Consider the following 10865-nt stretch of genomic DNA (forward strand, 5'->3'; position numbering starts at 1 on the left):
CTGTTTAACCATGCTCACTTTGCCCCTTATGAGTCAAGATTTACTGATCGTTTTGTCTCAGTTTATGTCTGCCCAGAACATTACTGGCCCTACAAACCTCTTGATATTTGTTATGGGCGTCATAAATGACTACTCAGAATAGAAGCCAGACTTTGTGGGCGGTGGCCTCAGAGGTGTCCAGCACACTCTCATAAACACAGGGCGGCTGTACCCCTGCCAACCATCTTAGTGACTTGATCCAGCATCTGCTGGGCACTTGGAATAGAGATGTCAGCCTTCTCTGCTTGTCACCCAAAGCTGTATCAAAGCAGAATTCACAGCTCCTTTCCCAACCTTCTTTCCCTTAAATTTCTCCATAGCTCTCGAGTTTGAAATCTCTGGTCCCTTCCCCCGTTAAAGCCTTAAGGTCCTATAAGTAGAATACTTGCAAACACTGAACTAAACGGCAAACAAGCCTGATTTTTTTCCTTCCTTAACAGCCTCCCTCCTCCCTCCCTCCCTCCCTTCCTCCCTTATTCTCCCTTCTCAATTTCTTTCTGTTTTTTTTTTTTTCTCTGAGATAAGGTTTTAATCTATCCCTTGCCACCCTGGTACTTGCTATGCAGCCCCAGGTAGTTTCACGCTAATGGCAAGTCTGCCTGAGCTTCCTGAGTTCTGGGAATTACAGGTTTAAGACAACACAAGAAGCTTATATCTGTCTTCCACAACAACAAAACTAACAACAAATAGGGACAGTAAGATGACTCAGTGGGTCAAAGCCCCTGTCACACAAGCCTGACAACCCAAGTCGATCCCTGAGACTGTAGGTGTAGCCCGAATCCTGAAAGCTCTCTGCTGCTTTCCACACACACACAATAATAAAAGTAAAATAAACTAAAACTTAAACTAAGATTTGGTTGGATGTGGTTCAGACCTATGAAAACTGAGGCAGGAGAATTGCAGTGAGTTCTAAGCTATGTGGTGAGTTACAGGCTAGTATGGCAGTGTGCGCTACAAAATGGCACTCTTGTCTCTCACACACACAAAAAGATTTAACTTCCTATTTCTCACAACTGAGAAACATTTATGAGCTTCCTATACAGCCATGTAACAGCTCAGGAACAAGGAATGTAGCTCTCACAGTCCATAAATTAACTACGAATGTCAATGGATTTGTCTGCTGAATCAGATACCTGATCCACTAGTTTAGACAGAAACAGAAAGTCCTTAGATAACATCAGTGCCCAGGAAAACCTCCATCACCTGGTCATTCCCACTCGGCCATGATGGATTTATCCAGGGAGTCAGAATGCATCCAGGGAGTCAGGACGCTGGATCCACCCTCTTTCTCTTCTTGCTTCAACCCTGCCTTTGTTTCCCTAGTCCTCTGTGGAGAGGAAGGCAAGGGCTGACACATGGGAGGTTGTCTTCTGCCCTCCACACATGTCATGGCACATGCACACACCCACTGCACATGGATTTCCTATGAAGCTAAACTAACTAAGCTATGTGTTTTTTTCTTACTCACAGAAAGACTATATAGAAGATAGATGTGGAAAATCCAATTTCATTTTTGTTTTGAGACAGGGTCTTGTTGTTTAGTCTAGGCTGGTCTAGAACTCTTGACTCTTTCCTCGGCTTCCCAAGTGCTGGGATTACACCACCATATCTGGATTACGATGTGTACCTGGACGTGATGTTTCCTTTCTGGAACATTGCATCCTGGTATGTACTTCCTGATGAGACTCGCTGTCAGCTCCTGGGGGTGTTACAGTTTTCTGATGCTTCATCGCTGACAAGTGAAGGAAGAAATGCAGGAACAGAGTGTCAGGATCCGATTAGGTGGAAGGATTTCTTAGACACCTGTCATGCGTTCTTCTGAAGATGTTTTCGAGGGGATGGAGTGGGAGTGTCACTGCCTCTAACCCGTCCTTTTATTCTACCTTCTGCATGTCAGCTAGTCTAGACAAAGTGAGCCTGTGTAGCCCTGTAGCAAATGCGTCTAGTTTAGAGGGTTTACAGAGGTTCCTAACTCGGTCCCAACGGATCAGCTTGGAGAAACAGACCAAGAACCCAAGGGCTCCCCATCACTGAGTCTGCAGGTGTTCCCGAGCACAGAGATGGGGAGGGTGCATTCCAGTTTGGGACTTCCCAAAAATGTAGAGACACCCAAAGATTGGAGCTTCCTGGAAATCATGCTCCAGTTGGCATCCTGCAGTCTAGCTGGGCGAATTGTTGCTTTTCGATGTTACTTTACACAAGGTTTATTTTTTTTTTGAAAAATGACTATTTATTGTTATTGTTTGTTACTAGATTGTGGTAATGGTTTCATAATTATGTATTTTCCTCCAACCTCATATATATATATATAATGTCTAGAATTTTGACTGATGACTATATTTAGATCAAAGGTCTTACTTCCTGCATATCAAATTCTCTCCATACTTTTTGTTTGGTCCATGTCTTAATCTAGAAATCTAGACACTTAAACAAAAGTCTATAAACAAAATCAACAAATTTTTTCCCACCTCTTTTTCTCTCTCCATCTCTGTCTCTCTTTCTCACTGTCTCTGTGTCTCTCTCTGTCTCTGTTTCTGTCTTTGTCTCTGTCTCTTTCTCTCTGTCTTACACACACACACCATACAAAAGTTACAGCAGCAATAGTATAACTACCATAAAAATTCTCATTCACAATAGGGTGAAATCAGAGGCAGCAATTACTGATACCTAGTTTATCCAACCAGCAAGTATGGGCCCTTACCATTCATGGGCCAAAAAGAGTCTTGAATCTGCCCACTGGGAAATTCTTATGTTCATGGCTCTCTGCTGCAAACATCACTTCCTCCTGATTTACCCCCCCCCCCATTCCAGTTTTTCTCTTGACCAGAGAGTTTACACAAGGTTTAAATGGGTGGGAAAAGACGAAATGATATCCTTGAACTTCTGCTTCAATCTGCTTGCTTACATGACAGATCAGTGAAGAATGGTCCACCCAGTCAGCAGAAAGGGAAATCAAAATCAAACCAAAGAAGAGGTGTTGTCACCCAGAAATTCTTCCTCAAAGAGACTTCCCTACTCTCTGTCTAATGTCTTGGTCTTGTTAATGACACACTGGGACCTGCCACATGGGAGTCAGACAGGTCTCTCTGTGGAAAGCACTAATTATAATTCTATGAAAACACAGATCTGAATTTAAATGCTGCTCTTAATCATCCGGACTATTCTGAAGGCTGATCAAAAAGAGTGAATGAGGAATGGCATTCTGGGATGAACGAACTTCTAGTGGAATGTCGGAGAAACATAACATGTGTTTGCCTTTGTGTGTTGAGCAGTTCTTCCCCACGGCATTTCTGCAGAGGAGCAAAGCGATGCTTTTCACGAACTACCGAGTCTCGTTGGTGTGTAATGTGTGTGTGTGTGTGTGTGTGTGTAGGTGTGCATGTCCATACATGCAATTGTGGAGGCCAGAAACCAATGAGTACCTTCCTCTATCACTGTCTACTATATTTTCTGTTCTCATGGACAGGAGTTCACCGATTGGCTAGACTGACTGACTGGACAAAGCGCCCTTAAGGATCCTCCTGTCTCTGCCTCCTGGGGCTGAGATTACAGGCACACACCATCACAGCCAGCTTTTATGTGCTTGGGTTCCCAACTCAGGCCCTTGTGCTCGTAAAGCCAGCGCTGTACACACAGAATGCTGTCCTCAGCCCTCTGAGTGCCTACTTTTGATCATTTGTCCACTTATAGAAGTGATGTATTCTGCACTTAGCATTGACTGAGAGCCACAGCATGACTGAGGACCCTGGCTACCACGATGAGGGAGGAACAGGATTTGGAGGAGATCTTTATGGCCAACCTGGAGCCGCTTACGATGCTTTCGTGTACAAGTGAAGCTGGCTGAACCAAAGAGCCTGTTTAGTTTTCCATACACTAGCCCTCGGAATCGCCGGAACTGTCATTTTCTCACTCAGCCACCAGATGGCTTTTACTCTTTAACTCTTGCACCTGGGGACAGGTCCAGTGGGGCTGTGAATGGTCTGTCATGGGGACCTCAGGTGGTGCATCAAGAATCAATCCTACCTTAAGCATCCTTTGCTCTGCCAGGAATGACCCATTTCGAAGCCCATCTGGTCCCCTCGCTCTGCTGTCATGCCTGCCAGATGGACAGAGTTTCCTCTGGGAATTTAAACAACCATTTGCACGAAACCTAATGAGTGCCGTGTTATAAACTCTGTTGCTCCAGGTTCATTTCTGCCTTTCTTTGATGAACTCATGAAACCGCGACAAGTACTTCTCTACTACTTAATGGTCTGGTTGGAACAGTACGCTGTGGCTCGTGTTAGGACTACTATTGTCTGTATGGCGTAATTTTAGGAAAATAATGTTTCAATATGCTTTGTGTTTTGCTGTGACTATAAAGAGCGCTGATAGGAACATGGGAATTTTGTAGTTCAGTGTAAAATTAGCAGGCCCAAGAATGACTTCATAATTCGTGCTATGCATTCCTGTCATAAAAATGGTTTTTGGTCACCACTTTTCCCAAAGCCTCTAAACCCTGGCTAAATAATAAGTTGTTAGGGGCTGGCTGACAGGCTGGCTAAACTGGTAGAGACTCAGCTCACCAATCCTGATGACCCGAGCGCAGTCCCCAGGATCCACGTGTTGGAGGGGAGAATTGACTCCTGCAGGATCTTCCCACCCCTGGGACAGGGCACGTGCACATTCCCTCAAATGTAATGAAAGAAGTGGTTGGTGTGGGCATCTACCTGTCTCATAAAGGGCTTTCCCCGCCATTGCTTCTTTTCATGTTAAATTGATTTATTTTGGGACTAGCACACAGAATAGTGGGTATCATGATGAGATTTTTCTTACCTGTGTAGACTTATATTTTGCTGATATTCATTCTGTCATCCTCTCTTATTCCCTCTCTTCTGCTTATTTCTTCCTGGGAAATGATTCAGTGTGTGAACTTGTTCCTCCTGAAAGGGTATATTGCATTTCAGATTATGTTTTAATGTATTTCTGCAGAAACACAGACCCACAAAGAGGTGAAGCCTAGTGGGAGATCTTGGTTATCGAGGAGGGAAGATACATCTTCAAAGAGGACTGTGAACCCACAGCCTTTCTCTTCCTCTTGTTCCCAATTCCAACTCTGAGGTAAGTAGCTTTCTCTGTCTCCCACATTGTTCCCCGCCATGATGTACGGTGTCTCTACTGGCCCAAAAGCAGCATGGCCAATCATGGAAACCTACAGAACTATGAGCCAAATCACCCCCTCTCTCTTTTAGTTGGTTATCTAGGTATTTACTGCCCTAACGGAAAGCCAGCTAAGACCACTTTTTGTGAAAATTTGAGCATGCAGTTTTAGTAGTTTTTATTACATTGCTAAGTTGTGTTTTCCATCCTTATTTCTTTAATTTCAAAATTTTTATTTGAAAATTTAAGTTGTATTGTTCTTCTGAAGACACTATTTTAAAAGTAAATATTTATTTTCAAGTAGGTAGTAAAGTCCAAAAGAGTAAAAAAGGAAGTCCACATCCCACTTTAGTCTCCCAGTTTCCTTTCTCTAAGGCAACCACAGAGTAACCAGCCACATCCTGAGTGGATTTGAGCTCCACTCCATGGCAAGAATTCACATCTGGGACCAGAAACCTTGTCAACAGCCTGTGGTCAGGAAGGCCACCAGCCCTAGTAGGAGACTGCTGGTGTTATTTTGCTAAAGGGACATGATGCCCCCTTCGAAATGCCCTATAAGTGCTGATGCTTGTGCTTCTTTCCGTAGTGGGCAGGGGTGTGTGTGCAGAGACTGATAACTGCTCAAAGTGCTGAGATTAGATAAACAGGACCCCTGCCAAGACTCAGGGAGCATCACTGAAGGAGGGGAAAGAGTGTCAGAACAGGAGGGCGGAGGAAGAAAGGGAGGAAGGATGTGGTGGAGCTTGTGACACTGCTTTCTGGGCATGCCATAGTGGTTGTCAACATTCCATCACAGAGGAGGGAGAGGCTATAGATAGTTAATGGTTGTTGGGGCGAGAAAGAAATATTTTCTCCAGTGGTGTAACCCTTGGTAAGTTGACAGGGCTGGCGTTGAAGACTCGGGAGATGAGGTACTCTCCACGTGTTGATTTTATTCCTCTCGTAGCGAGGCCAATGGTCAGAAGCTGCATTCAGAAGCTCCTGACGCTTGCTCCCCTTCTCCTCACTGTGGCCCTTCCTATCCGCCAGCAGTGTGGTGTTGTCAGAAGTCAGAGGTGTCTTAGGAACAATTTGTCTGTTTCATAAGCATTGTCTGAAAAAGGACAGCAACACACACTACCTATTTTACAGATATCTTTTAGAAATGTAGTTGTGGTGACAGTCATATGGCACATCGCTTATTACTGTGGTGTGCGTGCGTGTGTGTGTGAGTGTGTGTGCGTGTGTGTGACAGTAAACGTTTTATTGTAATGTAACATCCAAACAGAAAGATACAAATGATGAATTTACCTCTATATTCGCCATCTCGATCAAGAAAGAGAGTGTTTGGGGATGGGAGGGTGCTGGGATGATTTAGTTGGTAAAACCAAGCTGTACCTCACCAGCATGAGGACCGAAGCCCCACCTTTAGAATCCATGTGAAAAGGCCAGATGTGGTACAGCCTCTTGTAATCTAAGAGGTCCAGGGAGGTGAAGGCAAGAGGATCCCTGGGGCTTCCCTGCAAGCCAGTCAAGACTAACAGGCCATGGAGAGAGATTGGATGGCCTTCCTGAGGGTGACACTCAGTGTTGGTTGCTGAGCTCTGTATACCAGTGCACACGCCTGTACACACACATAAAAATCCACACACAAGCATAAGCACATCCGGGCAGAGAGGACAAGCGGAAGTGTCACTGGTCTCTGAAGCCTTCACTGTTGCTTTTCCTTTTTCTTCCCACCCAACAGGAATTACCATGACCCCAACTTGCATGACTTGGATTAGCTCTGCCCAGTTTGAATTTATAGGCAGCGTTATGTAAGGAACGTGGAAGGAGGCCTTGCTCGTTCCTATGTTCTAGTTTTTCTCTTTTGTTCTGTCATTGTTTGGAATCTGGGCTCTTTCCAGTTTTTTTCTATAAATAGTGTAGCTAGAAATATTCTTGTGTGTGACTTTTGTGAATATATATTTGCATTGCTATTGTGCAAATACCATGTGGATTGCTTGATTATTGGACAGGTAGATTTTCAGATTTGAAAGAAATTGCCATTTTCCAAGGTCATTGTTGTTAACAGACAGATGTTTCTTCTTCTAATTGTTATTCATGGATGCTCTAAAACCTTTGAGACTAAATGTTCTACAGAAGACGAAAACAACCTCAGACCAAAGCTGCTCCAGCAACGCTCTCTGCTTTACAACTTTAGTATCTTGCTCAATTTTTGTGCTGTTAAGTTGTTTATGACCCCTAGAGGAGTTTCCATATAAGACCAAATGTTGTCTCTGTTAAAAAAAATTTAAGTTGCAGGGGCTGGAAAGATGGCTCAGCATTTAAGAACCCTGGCTGCTCTTCCAGAGGACCTGAGTTCAATTCCCAGCACTCACATGGCAGTTCACAACTGTCTGTGCTTCCATTTCCAGGGGCTCTGATAGCAGTACACATAAAATAAAATAAATTTAAAAAAAGAAATTTAAGTTGGAAGGTAGGGACAGAGGCTGGTGAGATAGCACAGTCAATAAAGTGTTTGCACAGACACAGGGGTCTGAGTTTGACCTCCAGATCCCACGCAAAAAAAAAAAAAAAAAAAAAAAAAAAAAAAAAAAAAAAAAAAAAAAAAAGAGCAAGCAAGCAAGTCAGACACAATGAATGGCACATGGCTGCAATTCCAGTGCTGGTGGTTACAGACAGGCTACCTGGGGCTTAGTGGTCAGCCAGCCTACCATAGCCGGTCAGCTTCAGGCCAGTGAGAGATCTTGTTTAAAAAAAAAATCACTCTTTAAGTGATCTTTAAGACACTTGAGTTTGACCTCTGGCATATACATGATCCACTCATAAATGTACACCTACATGAACACCCTCCACACCTCCCCAGGCTCATCACACACACACACACACACACACACACACACACACACACACACAGGCTCATCCACACACGATTTAAGTTTGGATTTAGCATTAGTTGTCTTTCTTACCTCTTTCCTCAAAACAAATGCATTCACCCCCCCAAGTTTGCTGAAGGCTAAGAACATGCAGTCCCCATGTAGCCAGCTACACAGACAAAAGTGCAAAAAGATTGTGATTCTCCAAAGAAGAATACTTGCTGTGCCAGAAAGGCAGACAGCCAAGCAAAGGCGAGGTCCCAGAGGTAGGGAGGGAGATTATCACTCCCACCTTCTTCTCACTCTTGAAAAGTCTTCAAGAGGGACATCAACATTGGCCTTCCAGACCCGAGGCCGGAAGGAGACTATGGGGTCTTCAGGAGTGATGTCACCATTGGCCTTCCAGACCTTGGACTGGAAAGAGATGGTGGAGCCGAGAGCGCTGGTCAGAAGGCAGCTCTGAGATTGGCAGTTTATTGCCAACTACATAACAACCTTTATTTTGGAGATCAGTGTTGCTCTCTGCTGATCTGTTTAATGGCTTTAAGGCAGCCATTAAAGTGAGTTCTGAGCAGTTACTCATTAGACAAAGCATCTTATTCTTAAGAGCTCTTCAGAACTGAGTATAAAGTACATATCACTTAAATGAACATTACATTTCAATGGCATAGAGCGTTTGCATCTCCCACTGACATCTGCTAGGAGGAAGCTCTAGATAATCTCCTAGCTGGCGCTGGTGTGCGAGAACTCACAATTTAGCGTTAAAAATAGTTTGTGTCTCTGGGTGTGGTGGCACAAGCCTTTAATGCCAGTACTCGGGAGGTGGAGGCAGGTGGGTTTCAATGAGTTTGAGGCCAGCCTGGTCTACATAGTGAGTTCCAGGACAGTTAGTTAGCTACATACTGTGACTATGCCAGGAAAATAAACAAAAAAAGGTATGTGTGTGTGTGTGTAAGACAGAAAGAGAAAGACTCAGCTATAACTGGTAAAAACTGTATCAAACCCTCCAAATTGGCTACAAAGTAAAAGTATCATTCATGCAACATTAAAACATTTAGAATTAATTTTTAAATTATAATCTTTTATTTTGAATGTATGGGTATTTGGCTTGCATGTGCCTGTGGTGGCTAGAAAAAGGCATTGGATCCTCTAGGACTGGAGTTACAAACTTGTGAGTTGCCATGTGGGTGCTGGGAATTGAACTTGGGTCCTCTCAACAACTAGTCATTGTTCTTAACCACTAAAACATTAGTCTAGCCTCAATATTTAGAATTTGTTGTGGTCAGTATATTATGCTTCTAGGTTGGGAGGTAAACTAAAATGAAAAGTTATGTATGCAAAATCTATGTTTTTATATCTATAATGGGTTGAGCCAAGTACACAGGAAGCATATAACAAAGTTAAGGTGTCAAGAAAGAAGTAAACCTTTTTTGTTAGGGGTGTAGATGAAGAAACCTATTTTTCCAAATTAAAGAATTTAAGAATTTCTGGACTGGGCACGTGCCTTTAAATCTTATTGTTAGGGAGGAAGAGGCAGACAAATCTTCATATGTTCAAGATCAGCTTGGACTACACAGTGAGATCTAGGCCAGCCAGAGCTCCATAGTAAGATCCTGTCTGTAGCACGATTAATAAAAACCCAGGGACAGGTTGAGGTTCAACCTGAAGGTCAGAAAAGCAAAACAGCCAGTCACTGGCTCTTACTTCTACCTCAGTCTGAATTGGCAATCCTGCCTCCAGGAATCTCAGAATGAGACTGTGTCTGAGAGCTGTCTCCTCCTGTCTTATATTCCTCTCTAGTGCTGGGATTAAAGGCCTGCACCACTACCGCCTGGTTTCTGTGGTGAACTAGTGTGGCTACTGGGATTAAAGGTGTGTGTCACCACTGCCTGGTCTGTAAGGCTGACCAGTGGGGCTGTTTTACTCTCTGATCTTCAGGCAAGCTTTATTTATTAAAATACAAATGAAATACCACTACACTTGTCTTTTTTTAAAAAAAAATATAGGAGGATAATGTCAGAGCAAGAGGCTGGAAGGATAAGGATTTAGACATGTAAAATAAGGGACAGGAACTCCTGCACAACTTTCAGAGCCGGTGGGAGCTGGGCGTGTCCAATACTGAAGATCAGAGGAACCAAGTAGAAGAGATAGTTTAAAAAAAATGGTAGAGCCCAATCCAAGAACAGGAAAGACTTCTATAGAACTCGAAACTTTGAAGAGAGGAACTAGAAAATGCTCATGGTAACAACTAAACCGTCGGGTATGTGCTGTCAAAGGATGCCCAAGAGCTGGGTATTGTGGGACATGTCTGTTGTCCTGTCACCCAGGAAGATGAGGCAGGAAGATTCCAAGTTCAAGTCTAGCCTGGACAACATAGTGAGACCCTACGTAAAACCACAGTAACAAAAATGAACCTAAGAAAGCAGGCTGAGATATGACCCAGCACTGGACACCAGGGACCCTTTGTGACTATTGCATCTTTAACTTATGGTACACAAAGAGGTGTCTTAAAGAGACCAGAGTCACAGCGGTATTGCTGTGTAGAAGGAAATGATGAACAAAGATGGAGGAAGGGCTGCCATGGGTGTGTGGGGATTAGTGAGTAGCCTGCTCAACAGCGGTGGAGACAGGAACCAGAAGACACCTGACCTGATGATGACCAGGCATGGCCCCAAGCAGGATGTCCATCAGGGGCAGTGTTTCCTGAGGACAATCCGGTTCCTCTGAAGGCATATCCAGTCTGTGCCGATTTGGTCATCCTGGCAGCTCTGTAATAATAGCCCTGTTCCCATTCTCTCAGTAGCTTTTGGCGGTCCTTCAAGCCAATAA

General features: G+C 43.8%; 1 long non-coding RNA gene across 2 annotated transcripts in view; it reads right to left on the reverse strand.

The window, feature by feature from the left end:
• LOC126502211 (uncharacterized) overlaps nt 1-10865 on the reverse strand; it is a 36786-nt gene that overhangs the window by 6503 nt on the left and 19418 nt on the right. For both annotated transcript variants that reach the window (XR_007591862.1, XR_007591863.1), the window contains 2 exons: nt 4855-5004; nt 1667-1771 (listed from right to left, as the gene is read on the reverse strand). This is a non-coding gene — a long non-coding RNA (uncharacterized lncRNA). The remainder of the gene's footprint in view (nt 1-1666; nt 1772-4854; nt 5005-10865) is intronic.

The sequence above is a fragment of the Alexandromys fortis genome, unplaced genomic scaffold (assembly GCF_014885135.2).
Source record: "Alexandromys fortis isolate MF-2015 unplaced genomic scaffold, M_Fortis_MF-2015_v1.1 scaffold_51, whole genome shotgun sequence".
NCBI classification, from domain to species: domain Eukaryota; kingdom Metazoa; phylum Chordata; class Mammalia; order Rodentia; family Cricetidae; genus Alexandromys; species Alexandromys fortis.